Source organism: Nylanderia fulva, unplaced genomic scaffold, assembly GCF_048542155.1.
Source record: "Nylanderia fulva isolate GAGA-0341 unplaced genomic scaffold, ASM4854215v1 Scaffold1, whole genome shotgun sequence".
NCBI lineage: Eukaryota > Metazoa > Arthropoda > Insecta > Hymenoptera > Formicidae > Nylanderia > Nylanderia fulva.
This window is the reverse complement of record NW_028189192.1, coordinates 8,615,938-8,631,633: the sequence shown is the minus strand read 5'-3', so window position 1 is coordinate 8,631,633 and position 15,696 is coordinate 8,615,938. Positions and strand designations below refer to the sequence as shown.

General features: G+C 34.0%; 1 protein-coding gene across 2 annotated transcripts in view; it reads right to left on the bottom strand.

Annotated features, from left to right (window-relative positions):
- The window catches only part of stet (stem cell tumor), a 359,283-nt gene that overhangs the window by 79,659 nt on the left and 263,928 nt on the right, over positions 1 to 15,696 (bottom strand). The window lies entirely within an intron of this gene.

Genomic DNA, 15,696 nt, shown 5'->3' with positions numbered 1-15,696 from the left:
TGAATAATCAGAAGTGAATTCTGAGAAGAGTTATGCCTTTTTTCAAAAGTCAAAAAAAATTAATTAAGTTAAATAAAGATAATCAAATTCCTATATATATATATACATACGTATTAAATTTCTACCCAATGCAACGAGCTCTAATTTTTTAATTTGCGGCATAACTTATAAATATGGCCCGTAATTATGCATTATTTATTTTTTTATTTTTGAAAGATATAGAAGCCAGCTCAACAGAGGTTTAGTCTCGTATAGTTCTTCTTTAGACATTTATCACATGGCTTTTCGACTCGCTCAAGTATGTATCTGGGTTTTTTCGCTATATAATGCATTTCTAATGTATTCACAATCGCGTCGACATATTCGTATAAGTATTAATGACATCGCTTTCGAATTATCAGAAAATTGTAATAAATTTTGTTCTTACACAAATATAATAATGCGAATATATTGTTAATATTAATCGTGTGATTGTAAAAATAAGTTCTACTCTTATTTTTCAATCTGCAAAAGTATGATACATTAAAGTTGCGTCCAGGTAAAGATAATAACAAATCAATAGTGCAAAAAGAAACTATAATTTATAAAATTATCTTTCTTTAAAAAAAAAGTTATTTATTTAAATTGTGAAAAATTTAATTAAATTATGGATAACAAATTAATAAATTTTTGCAAAATTTTCGTGCAGATAAGCAAGTAAAAAAAGCACGCGAATTGAATTTTCGTCACTGGCACATAGTTAAAACGTTACGTCTCGTGCTGTCGTGCGTTAAACGGATCAGAATGGCATGTAATTATTTCCGGGCGACAAACTTGCCGGCGATGTAATCAAACTCGGATTAAAAGCACCGCCCGTCTTCGTTAGCAGTGGCGGAAGAATTCAAAAAATACGAACTACGTTTTAAAACTTTCGACGATAATTTTTCATCGTCATAAAAGCTAATTTAAGCCATCGAGGCTTTCGTACACTCGATCCGAGTAATTTCGAAGTTACAAGCAAGTCTGCATCTGAGCTCGTCCGATCAAAGTGAGGTCGGATTGTACTGTCAATTATTGGGCGCTGCGTTCTAAGCATTCACTTCGACGAAGAAGCGACAAGGTGAAAATTACTATAATTTTCTCTTCGCCACACTCGTCGCGGATAATTAAGTTTCAATTACGCGCGTCCGTCTTAATCAGCGAAATGATAAGAATTCACTAAAATAAAATCAGTCACGAAATATGCACGCGCACACTCCGCTTCAGGAATTAATATTGTGGAGAAGAGATATATGAATTAACTCAACACAATCTTTAATCTTTTAATCACAATATTATTCTTTGAGCCTCATTATCAGTAATAATTTATATGTGTCTATTAATTGTGGGACAGATTTATGATTTTATAAGTTTTATATATTCTCATATAGAATATTAAACATTAATATATTTTTAATATACATTTATAATATTAAAAAAAATGCAAAATAAAGATTCTCAAGAATATAATATGATTAATAAGTGATTAGAAACGATTATCATTAAACATAATAAAGTTTAATTATTAAATATAAAGTTATTAGATTAAGTAGAGAAGTTATAATAGTATTTGTTAAATTTAAAGTAGATATATTAATTATGTAGTAAAATATTTCGAGATATATGTGCCTTTTGTAGAATTTATTTGCATCGTGAAATATACATCGAAACAAAATTTTGCTCATGATGTAAATTCCGCTCGACTGATGAAAGCTTTTTCGTTCGCGCTTGCGGTATAATCGTGATTAAAATTAGAGAGGTTGAAATTGCGAGCTCGTATAATCAGATAGTTAAAAACTAATTTTTTCCCTAGCACGTGACCAGCGGCATTGGATTCGCGATACAGATACAAAGGCATAAATTCTATGACAGAGTTAATATTTTATATATATATAAATATATAAATATATATATATATATATATATATATATATATATATACTCTTTACGACATAGTCGTAAAGAACGAAACATTAGATTGAAGGACTATAACTTAACAAGTAAACATAATTTAAGTGATGCTCATAAAATGCACGAAGTAGTGGAAACCTTTGCATCGTACTAAGTTTGCGACGCGAAAAGACCGTAAATATGATTCCGTGCTTCGGTACTTTGCTTTTACGAATGAACGGCGAGCGGTAAAACGACCAACAAAGTACCGAATACGAAATACTCGTGAATTTTTCAACAGTTGACGTCGAGGAGAAATCTCGAGTGCGTTTCTTGCAGAGTATCGTATCGTCTAGCTTCTAGCTGGATGCGAAATCCTTGTCTCCGCGTATTTCGTATGTTGACGAACGTCGTAATTATTTACATCATACATTATGCGCAAAATGAATTATCTTTGTGTCTTTCTCTAATATTGTGTATACGGTTGTCAAAAATCTACTATTGGAAGTCCGCGCGCCATTCTAACTTTACTTATCAAAATCGCGAAAAGAACGCGATACTTTTAGCAAAATGTACGCCTGCATAGTCAAATAGTTGTTCTCTCTCTCTCTCTCTCTCTCTCTGTTTTCGAATGAATACCAAACTATCGAATCGAATTGATCTCGAGAACGATAAACCGGCGCGATAACGCGAATCGCGGAAAATACGCGAAAAGCGGACAAAGCGGGTTCGATATAAACCGTACACAATTCCCGCATATATATATATATATATATATATATTTGCCCTGCGATAACAGCAATGATACTCCATTAATGGAGCCCTCGGTATGAGGCGATAACAAAACAACGTAGCTATACTAGAAAATAACGCACCGCAGCGGAGGTATTTACTTGGCCGCAGGCAACTGCGACTGCAACCGCATGGTGCACAGGTGCGGACGCGAGCGGCTCCGCCGAATATGCACGCTTGACACAATATCCAACGTTATCAAATTGATATTTATTCAAGTGGGCGCAACGTGTAGGCAACGCGATATACGAAGAGGAGGGAGAATTGCTGCTATTGCTGCGGATCTTCCCCGATCTGGCACGTGTGTATGTGTCATTCTCTCGTAGCGAGAGAGAGAGACAGAGCGTCCCTTCTGCAAACACAGTCCGTCTATCCCTTACCATATGTGCAATGTGCCGTTGCTCGTTTAGCTGAATTATGACGTACAGCCGAGATGGATATATATATATATATATATATGTATATAGGCGTATAACGCACCCACAACAGCCACGTCGTCGCCGCTGGGCGACCCCTTATAATACGTCCAGACGTCAATTTCGCGTGCGGCGACACGAAACGGGTCTTTGGGGAAATAGACGTATTGTCCGTAAACTTTATGTCCCCCGGGAGAGTCGGCCCGCGGCGCGAGAGAGAGCTTTACCGAGTAAAGGCATCGCATTAACCTTTTGCGATCTATCGCGCGAATTTATCATACCCGCCGATCAAATGAATGCCTGATGATGTTTAGCCGGGTTTTTTTTTTTACGCTTATCGATATTAAATTTTATTTATTATTATGTGAAAGAACCATGGAATTTCGTCATATTTTTAAAATATAGGCCACGGTAGTCTCGTGGGATATGTAATTATTGATAACGAGTTTGCATAAATTAATGCGCAATAATGTTTTTGGATTTTCGAGCTCTTACGTGAATCATTTATTTCGCAATCATAACGGGACATCATCGTTAAACGTTATTATAATTATTATAATTATTAATTCGAGAAATTATTATATTGGAATGCTCGTCGCTATTCGGTTTGATTCAAAAAGTTAATGGATGGATGAGTGAATGTTAATTCTGAAACATTCTACGAGAACGCGAGGATTAAGCAGAATGCAGAACGCGCTGTTAATCGCAGGATTTGCATGTATTTTACGGTCGCATAGAGAAATCGAGTTGGAAAAAAACATCAGGTTCTCGGATCAAACGAACATTTCGCCGCGAAACGTGCAGATCCTCTCAAAGCGTAAATAAACATTACAACGCGAGGGATAAATCCAACAGTTTGTAAATATAACGCAATATTCACACGTGCATCGAGGGCCTTCATCGAGAATATCGAGATCGCCTATCGCGAAACCGAGCATAAATGAATGACGTATCACAGCTTTTTGGGATCTTTCCCATTTCGATTATTATTATTATTATATTCTGTATTATTGGCTTCATTATTCAATATTCGTTCAATCTTCAGGCAGATCTTTTCGCGTTATTCCACTTGAAAGCAAAGATTAAAAAATGCAGAATGACGAACTTATTTTCAAAATGGATAGAGCGACTATAAATTATTCATTGCAGTGGACAAATTAACTGCACTGTGCAATAAACATTTTTAAATTAAACGCAGCTCATAAACAAAGATTAGCCGCGAGAATGAGCTATAATGCATCCGGATTGCATAGCGAGGTAAGTTGAAAACGCCAGAAACATACACACTCTCTCTCTCTCTCTCTTTGTTTGCTTTTATTTTTCAAATATGGTTTCTTAAGGGCGAAACGAGTAAGGTGTTCTTCACCGTCTCTTCTTTTCGTAATGTGCTCGTGAAGCGAGAAGTAACGCGATTTCGACACGACACGCGGAGAATGAGGGTGTAAAACGAAGGTTTTCATGAGAACGTAAGCCTGCTAACGAGCGACAAGCAGCGCCGAGCTACTTGGTGGAAAATGAAAATCTTTTTTAAATGAGGGTTCTCTCTAAAACATCGATGCGACAAAGATAGAGAGAGAAGGAGGAAACTGTAGATTATAGAGATGACGCATGCGTTATCGCTTCCGATAATAGTTAAGGCGCGATAAATGCGAACGAGATTGAGAAATGAGATTAAAGAGGACTTTAGTTCGATTAATCGTTGTAAGAAAAGTTTGCTTTCTGAAGTAGAATAATCTGGAATTCGACAGATTTGGAAACAAAGTTGATTGGATTTGCCTAAAGTGTAAAAGAGAAGTTTACACGTTATGTAATCTAGTATAATTTATATTTGATTATTGGACAGTTACTTCTTAAGTGTAAGAGGAAATTTGTATTCAGATGCAATTTCAAAAGAGCACCTAAAAAACACTATGCGAAAAATAAACCGGTTTTTTTCAAAAAACAAATATGATAACGTATTATGGGAAATACGATAGATAAATGTTTTCAATTGTTTAACATCGATGCTTTAATCATTTTTTTAAATAAACAGTTTAAATAAACTATACGTGTGTATTTCATTCGCATAATAAACAGAAAGATGAGAGATATTTATGTTTGGTTTAATTGTAATTTTGATCGGAATGCAAGCGAAAAATACGCATTATACGCTCATTGAACCATTGAATGATGTAAAGTGATTTTCTGACGTTATTTCGGAGACGTGAATTAACGACGCGAATTTTATTACATTAGGTAACATGATGAAGCACTTGTTTGCATTATACAACAAAGAATAGCAATGTTTCATTTAGTTTCAGTTATTGTTATAATGTGATAGATTGAATATTACAAACGAGATTATGCATATTTGTACATTATTTAATATTTTATTTATTTCAACACATACAAAGAGGATTAATACATAAAACGAAATTTTATCTATGAAAATGTCTATTGCTTCGGGTAATTATAACATCGGATTTTTAAAAAATATTAAATGCAAATTCATGTATAGAGATAATTGCTAGTTTTATGAGATTTAATATTCCTTTTATATAAAATTCGAATGTAAAAAAAGGAAAATAAACGTAATGCGAAAAAGCACTCGTCTGACATTTTATATTGAGAATATAGAAGCGATGAAGAGAAAGAGAGAACAAACATTGAGCAAAAGTTAATGCTATATATATGGTACAATAACATTACTTCATATGTCTACGATTTATGAAATATATTAGCATGTAAAAGTATTATTACAGGTTAAGAAAGAGACACTTTTACATAGAGATATGATAGAGTAATACATGTAGAATAATAGTACATGATGCAACACGTGATGTATTACGAATGTACATAATATTCTATCATTGATGTAACGTGTTGCATATCAACCGCGGCAGTTATTGCATATTGCAGTTACGCGAACTTTGTAAGCTTGTCGATAAGCATAATGCGCATAAGAACAGCTCATTTACGGTAGTGCTATGGTATTTTAATGTGTAATTAAAAGCATATTTGCCGACTCTAGATTAGATAAAAATGGAAATGAAATAGACAAAATATATGATTTTATCGTAAATAAATAATTATACAGTGTCAACAATAATTGAATTTTTCATTAAAGATATTAAAATTAATTTTTTTTTTCATTATACTTAATATTTTATAGAAAAAGAATAATATTTAATTACATCATTTTTAAGGCAAAATATAAAAATTAAAAATTTAGCTATTAATATATAATAGTTATTAAAAATTGGAAATGAAAATAATAAAAATAAGTGAAATTATGTTATATATTTTATATAAAATAGAATTATATTCGCTAATGTGTTTCAACGTAAATATTTTAGATAATTTTGTAAGAGATAAAATTTTTATATAATTGTAATTTTTGTATAAAAAAATCATACATTAATTTTTATTGCACACTATTTTGTAATAAAATGAATAAAACAAAATGTAAACACTTTTATCTCACAAATTCTCGCGAAAAATGTAGAAATTTACGGAACAAAAATCTCACGAAATAGAAATCCGAATCCTCAAAAATTCAACGCCAGGCAACGTGATAAAGCGAAAATCGTCAGTAGCGCAATGAGAATTTAACTCAACTTCATTTTCAGTCGAGAGACATTCTGTCGCACTGTCTAGTAGAATTTCGCGAAATTCGCGCAGCTACGAATTCCGCTTAGCAAGCAAAATTATTAGAGCGCGCGGTAATCAGTGAAAATTTATATAGACGACTCGTATGTCGCCATTAAATATAATATTATGAAATCCGCGAAAGCATGGTGTGTATATATCAGAGGAATTAGAGAATATCTTCCTGAAAAAAATCACGAATGCGTGATTATGCATCTAAGCTCAGAATCTCTAGACAAAAAAATATGAATCCGCTTCTGAAATTATATGATTTTTTTCTTACGAAGAATACTTCTCAACCTTATTTCAATTACGATACAAAATTATTTAAATATTCTTAGAAATTATATTTAGGACATATATATTACATAATAATACACATAAAAGATCTTTAAAAAATATAGAAAATCATGTTTAAAAATATACAAAATCCCTTCTCTTAACGTCAGCACATGACTTTATTATTATTGTTGCCTTGGTTTCGATTTCATGAAATGTAATCATTTTTCTGCATGCGTCTCATCATCTTTCTAAAATTTGGTTATATTGAATCTTACAATCATCCTTTTTATAAATAAAAGGGAATCTATCAAACGGAGACACAAAGAAAAGAAGAAGGTACACAGTCTATGGCAAAACAAAATCTAAAGAAAAAGTGTCGAGGACGTGAAAAAGAAGTTGTTATTTGCATGTGAATTGTAACTAACTTGAATTCACAAAAATAAAAAACTTATTATCTACAATAAAACTAGATAAATCTTTACACATATATGTGCATATACCGATGCTATCAATATGTTATAAATATATGGTCAGATATGTATATGAGAAAGCAATACATGTGACTATAATCGATTTATTTTTCCGTGCTCGAGATGCAGAGAAAATTGCGTATTGCGGATGAATAATTAGGCCGATCAACGGCAATAATAATACGCGACAGAATAATTAATACGCGCGACGTCGAAGAAAATGCCGCGTTATAAAAGTACACACACTCTCCGTTGTTTCTCTTTTTCTCTCTTGTGTATGGTTGGTTAAATAGCCGGACCTGGGATGTTGAGGACTCGGATGTTGAATTGTGGAATAATCGCTCGAACGGCTCGTAGCTGATGGCGTAAAAAGCCCGTCAACGCTCGCGGTTGTAATTTGGGAAAAAAAGAAAAAAAAAGGAAATAATACAACCGCTTCGCCATACGCGAGATATCGTATCGCACGCATGCTGGAGAAGGCATTATATCGCGGTGACGCGGTGAATAACAATTAAAAAAAGAAAAAAAAATACACCCGCATAAACCGCGCGACGGTAGATACGAGTGTTTTGTTTTCGGTCGTGAATGAGCGATGAAATCGTCGGCGATGGGTGAACATATATGCGAACCGTAAAAATTTATCGCCCGCAATACGTGTGTCGCGTCGGAGTTTCGTTTCCGCGATTTCGAGACATTATTCGCGTTGCGTCACACAGCTTATATAATTTCTATACGTCCGCAGCTTTGTCGTCCATTTTCATTATTAATCGCGAATTCAGAGATAACTATACTGTTATATCTGCCATTACGCAGAATTCTTACGCGGAAGAGTCCGTGATATTGATTTTGAATTATTTCATAAGTATGAGTTGATTGAGGCAGCTGTATGTACAATAGGTGACTTGTTAACAATTAAAGTAAAAAGCGCATCATCATACCGCGCAAAACAGATACACGAATGCTATCTGCTAATAGCAATGTAAGGTACACAAAATATTTTGGTATACACCATCGAGAAATTGACGAGAAACAAAATCACACAACCTTTCAATTCATGCAAAATTACATATTTTTCACAAACTGACAAACAGGCAAATGAAACGCACGACGAGATGAAAGAGGTGATTTAGTTACATCTCAATATTGAGCTCGGAAAGCTAAAAGGGGGTGAGGAAGGGGGAGGGAGATTCGTTCGTGAGCGGTCAACCACCAAATAATAATCCGCGATCGGTTGCCGCACGAGCGCGAACGGTTGTGCGCGAGATATTCGGCCTGACCTCTGGCAACGTGATCGAAGCGGATGGAAATTTAATTCCCTGGAGAGGATGGTCGAGTATCGCGGGACCGAACAGAGTAGGCGAAGTCGCGGAATTGAATTTTGAAGGATCCTATATATACTACATATGCATGAATACACCGTGCGCGCACGTATGATCGTACGTAAGCGACTTCTCGCTCTCGATGCGTATTTCACACTAGGGAGGAGATGTTTAATAGTATTATATGTCAAATATATATATATATATATACACGCCTATATATACAGATTTTTCTACGAGTATATATAATAGGCTGGATAGATTAGATTAGAATCATATATTAAACACACTTGTAAGAGCAAAATCGCCGACAGATGTGTGAAGCAAATTGTATTAACACTTTGTACGAATATATCAGCTGCAATCTCGTTAAATTAAATAATACAACAATTGTAAATAAATGAGAAAATTATTTTGTGTGATAAACGGACAAAATATTAATTTAAATAAAAGTTATATATAAAATCTGTATCAAACATATATTATCATAAACGAAGAAATTTCCTTGATTAAGTCAGAGATTTTGGAAAAAAATCTATTGCATTTTAGCGCGTTCGTGAAATTTATAATTTCACATTATGAGATCTATCAAAGACGATAAAGACAATTAGGGGAATAAAATCGTATTAATCAATATCCGTTCACACTATACGCCAGTAATGGTTAACGTATAAGTGAGCTCAACCGAGAACCAATCGAATCGGTCCTGGAAGGACCGATGGAATATACGTGTTCACGAGGGATTGTGCAGGATTTCCGACATCCAGGAGATTCAGCTTCGCTGCAGATAGTCTCGAATTTCGTCTCTTCTCACTTCTCATATCCGCCATGTATCGTCTAGCTGTTTCAAATAACGCCTGAAATCCTCGAGCTTAAGTTTTCTTCGTCTCTCGGGTAACACGTGCCGAAATTTGTCAAAACCAAAATCATAACTTTAAAAGACTACAAATAATGACTACATATATAAACGGCGTGTAAATTTGCACGCACACATACACACAATTATGCGTGTTAATTTAGTATTAAATAACTAATGATAACCCGATTAATGATATTCAAATAATTATGTTATCATTTACGTATTTTATATAATTTTTTAAAGACATCTCTCGAAATAAAAGTCCATATAAAACTTTTTCTCTGGACTAATCATTTTGGAATAATTTATTATATTGATTAATAGTTCACCACCGATTATTTTCTCTGTATTAAAACTTTTAACAACGTTCTTTCACTCTTGCAATGTCGATATCTCAATCATTGATATATGCTACTGAATTTTTCGATCAAATTGCGGCGATATAAATTACTTACGTTCTTCATCGATTCAATGTACAATATTTCGCGTGCCGTAACATTTCACAAACATTCCCCGTCGAATCATTTCGTCAAACGAGATTCCCGCGAACGATTTGCGCCAACAGTATTTTCCTAGTGTTTCAAATAATCGCGTAATATTTGTACGTCCGCAATTTGCGGGGACCGATCGTGAAGTGTTGCTGCTCTTTCTCGTAATATCGTTTCGGCGTAACGACGTTAGTTTAGCCGAGGCGAATAGTTAGGTACGGGAAAGGGTGAGCGGAAGTATAGGATAGTAGGTGTTTGCTGTTAAGGCAGAGATAGGTAACGGCAGCAAAGTGCAATGGCGAGCGAGAAGAGGAAGTTGCCGTTAAACATGGGAGGGAACGACGAAACACCAGGGGTTCGCTTCGACGTCTTTGTAATATCCGGCGTTCTTATCTCAAGGTCGCACAACTTCCGGTTATTGCGTTCTGTATCTGTCGGTTTTCCAGATCGCGTGATGTTTTTCTATCAAGCGTCGTCGACACGGTATCTTATCGACTCCGTAAACTCTGTAGTTTTACGTCAGTTAACGCGATGAAACATGATGGTTAAAGGATCATCATGATAAAGAAGCTTATAGCGGTCTATCTAAATATAGTCTGCTAGTTTATTATTAGCTAGATAAGGCTATCAAATTACAATGAAATAAAATTCGGCTTATTTTCTGATTATTTTTACTTTTGTGTTTAAGAAAAAAAAAGAAAATTAATTGAAATCGTGATCATCATAGAAATCACGTTATTATTTACTCAATCATTGACAAACATTGCATATAATGTTCATGTTGAATAGATATTATTTCCAAAAATTGGGAGAGAGAAAGAGAGACTGAATAAATCTTATATTAAAGGAGTTAAACCAAATTGTCAGAGTCAAGCGCATTTAATATCAAGTAAGTTTTATCACTTGCACAGTTGACAAAATTTAGTTTTGCCCTCATATCAGGCAGATATACTGTCACCTAAGTGTATAAGTCCTGCTTAATGCCGTAAATTTAGGTGTCATGAGATCGGGACGAACTAATGCGCGTCGTAATGCTCATAAAAATCAACCAAGTTTAATGCGCGATGCGACTCGAGTTTTATCAGTGCAAACTATGAGATTCTGACATTACACGCGGGAATATAAGAGGTATTTTACGTCGATGTAAAGTACAACTCGCTATCGCAGCAAAAAGAGGAAGGATAAGAAAGAGAGAAAATATATCGATCGATGAAGCCTCACGGTTATTTAGATAACCGTGCATCCGCGTGACACGGAAATGCAAAACTAGGATAAGCGGAAGAGAGAGAGAGAGAGAAAGAGAGAGAGAGAGAAGTGTCACAGCATAGACTGAACAGAGGATCAAGATTATCGATTCTTGAAGTGAAGAAGATAGAGACTCGAACGCGTCGCGGGAAAAATATGCATTAATGTGCATTAAAATATATTGCACACTGTGTCTATTTCTATTCTGTACATTTACCACTATATTTCGCGGCAGTAAGCACAGCGCAAACTTTTATCTTAGCGCCGGTGATGTATTATTCTGACGTCTCGCGTAGGTCTAAGGTGGCCCGTAGTTTTAGACAGTATCTTTCTTTACCCGTATCATCTCTCTTATGAATGTTTCTTCTCCTTGAAAGCATCTTTATTTGACTCTCTGTTCAGAACTGTCTTGATGATATTATCTGATATAACTTCTCGAACAAGTTGGGAAAAACTATGTTCAAAGATACAAACGCAGAGATTAATGTTGGACAATATAAATATGAATTATTCAGCGAAAATAATGAAGAAAATGTAATAAAATGTGTGTAATCAGTTACATATATGTAATTACAAACTTATAAATATATATGTACGTAACAATCGGGCAATCGGAAAAACGGATACAGCAGAGGAAGAATGAAAAAGAAGAGCGGACGAAAATTCGCGCGAAAGCTGAAGAACAACTTTCCTACGGTACACAGGTTACACACCGCGCTACAAAACAGATACACATTTATTCGTGGAAACTCTCGTCGTATCGGGCGGGATAGGGGCGAAACGACAACGAACATTCCTCGCCAGCAAAAGGTAAGAAGAAGATAAGATAGAACGGAAGTTCTTCTCCTCGATCTTCTCTCTTACAATGTGTGTTCCCGCACACCCTAAATACATAAACATCCAATACAACCGTGAACTTTCATTCCCATAGTCAGGACACTGACACGTGAGATATGCCTTCAAAAGTATACACGACCGTCAAGACGTGCAGAGTTGCTCAAGGTATCGTAAAACTAAGTGTGTTGAAAAGAGAACATTTGCAAACGCAAGTTTCTCGTGCAAATATTAAATAGGTATTACACAAGAAATTACACGAAATATATCGAAATATTTAGGATTAATTAAGAGATGTAGAAAAAGATAAATTCTGACAGATACTAAAATAAAATAATAAAAGAAATAGAATATTATATTATAATATTCTGTTTATTTCATTATTTCAGTGTTTTATATTTTTTAATATTATATTAAAAAATTTTTAATATTTTTTACTTTTTTATAATTATACATATATATATTGTACATGTATACAAGACGTGCGAAATATACTTCAGAAATAAATTCGAAACTTGGAAATAAAGAGTTTTGCATAAAGATGCGCCTAACTTTGCGTTTGTTCGAATTAGTCTATTTCTGTGTCCTATAATATTCTGTTCTTTATTATATCTTTACACATATTAATTAAATAATAAATTATTCGAAATGAGGAGGGGCCAGCTTAATATGAGACAACAGACCAGATACAATAGATCAGAGACTATAAAACATAAACCAGAGATAGCATAGACCATAGATCAGAGACGAAAATAGGAATTTAATTAACGAAAAATGCTTTGACTGGAGAATTACAAAGTTGACAGCAAGCAGAAAAGAGAATAATTTTATTTTCCAGACTTCGTGTAATATGATAAAAACAGCTCGCGGCTTCAAAGAAATTAATAAAAAGAACACCTGTGAAAAAAAGGTATCTAATATTTAAAAATTATATAAATATCTTCATATTTAAACAAGCCCAATTTACTTAACAGTAATATTGGGACATCTTTCTTTTTTTTTCTTTGTTCATTCATTTGCAATTCGCTTATTGCGAACTAAAATCCAATTTTGCCTTCCATCCGATGAAATTATGAGCGCGCTACCTTTCAGCAAAGCTAAAAAGAAGCGATACTTGCGATTTAATTAAATCGTGAAATATGACGACCGAGCAGTGGCAATTAAATACGCTTTTAGCGGACCTAGCGATACCAATTTACCTTCCATGTCGTACATCGTGAGCACTTATCTCGTACTGCGAGATGCATCTTATCCCAATGACCGCACATGTCGCTTCCGGAATTGCAGTTTGCACACCTTGTGAAGATACTTAGAGATTTAATTAACTAGCGTACTTCGATCACGAGCGATCGCGTACCATACATCAAACCAAATCTATACTCGGATTATGCGCACTTGAATGCGTCAAAAATGATACGTAGAAACAATGATCTATGCGCCGGTTAGAATAGAATTTTAAAAAAGATAAAAACGTTTGTGTCGAGCGTATCAACCGTTCATGTATAAAAAATGAAACAATTATATAATATTTTAAAATCGACTTTAGAACTCGCAATTTCATTGTGAAGTATTACTTCGAATGCTCAGAACACGCGTGTAATTTTACCTTCACTCAATCGTTGATTCTTTTTTTAATTCGATGCGTATAAAAAATGCGCAAAAAATTACAAGTCGTAAATGCGATGGCTATATTTCATGATATGTTATATCATTGTTCGTTTTTTTCATTCTTTCTATCTTATCATTCGTCTCGACAAGATAAATGAAAAGCTAGCACATAATTCTCTTTTATACTTGAAACTTGCACAAAGTTGCGCGTTTTCTTGAGCATCGAGAACGCGCTGCAAGTGTGTTTGATAAATTTTTAATGGCCAGTTTGCGCATAACTAATAGGCAACAACACACGATGTTGACAGCAAAAGCGCGGACAGCGTACTGTAAATTCAGATCTCAAGTTCAGAATACCATTATTAATCTCTCCGGCCGGAATTATACGCGCTCTTACTCACATATGCTCGCCGCTAACAACATTCGTCGTTATAATAATAAAATTAACTCGACTGTAGCTAATGCCGAGTTGGATGAACAAAAAGGGGGAAAGATTTTACTGAAAATTTTTTTCATATTGCCTCGTACACAATTTTCGCACGGTATGATGTAGAATAAAATTACATGTGAACCACATGTATAATTAATGGATGAATGTTTTGAAAGCTGACGGTTTTGATTTTTTATCATTACATATTAACAGATAAATACAAAATCAAAATTATTATTTTTGAGTAAAAAAATAAAAAGATTAAATATTTTTATAATTAATAAGACTAATATAAAAAAAATTATAACACATATATTTATATATAAAAAAGATTGCTTGACAGAATAAATATATCTCGAAGATTTTCACGCCGCGCGTACTATACGAGGGAATGAAAGGGAAGAAAAAAAGTAAAAGAGAGTGATCGTTAGAACGGTGATAAAGAAAAAACGAAAGGGCTCAAAGCAGATATCAGTCAAGACGAGGATGTACACAAAGATCAAAGGAGGGTGAGCTAATATGCACACGCGTAATATCTGGCGTGTTCATTACAAGAGGGACGATTATTTTATCTATTCATCTTGATAAAGTATAAAAAATAACAGAGAGCGAGAGAAGTGGTGACAAGACACAAGCTCTTTCAGAGACTCAAACAGATCCAGTTAACTCTTTGACCACAAAGAATATTAGACTGTTTTCTATCACTTTCTCTCTCTCTCTCTCTCTCTCTCTCTCTCTCTCTCTCTCTCTTGTAATCTTTGATAACACACGCATATTTAGCATGGAAAAAATAAAGATCTCTGTAATTAATGTATATATCCCAAAGGATTGGAAAAAGCATACAAAGGAAGATGAACCTTTAAAATGGTGAAAATAATATAAGCTTTATAATTGTAATTATAATTTTATATTATATATAATATATAATATAAATTATATTATATAAAACAATTTTCAAATGTTGTGAAAATGATGTGATAATAAATATTGCAAAACTTTTGATTCTGAATTAAAAAAAACTAATCGCACGTAAATACGGCGAAATTAAAATACGCGATATTAATTAATTATATTTAATAATATTAATTATTATTACTTTCCAAAGAAGGATTCTGATAATAGAATTGTAATCGATAAATATATCATCGTGTTGTGTCATCGTACATTGATCAGAAACTTGGCAAGCAGTTGGCTGATTTATGAGTGACTTGTATCCCTGACTAATCATATGCGAATTCCTGTAGATTTTTTCGTCTTTTTTGCATTTTCTTATCCAATAAAATTAATCGTCACAAATATATGAAAATATGAAATTTTTTGTTAAAGTAAAATGTCGGATTAAAGTTTAATTCATCCTCTTGAAAGTAAATTGGCACCTCTTTTACAGTCATTAGTGATCGAATAGCAATCGTTATGAA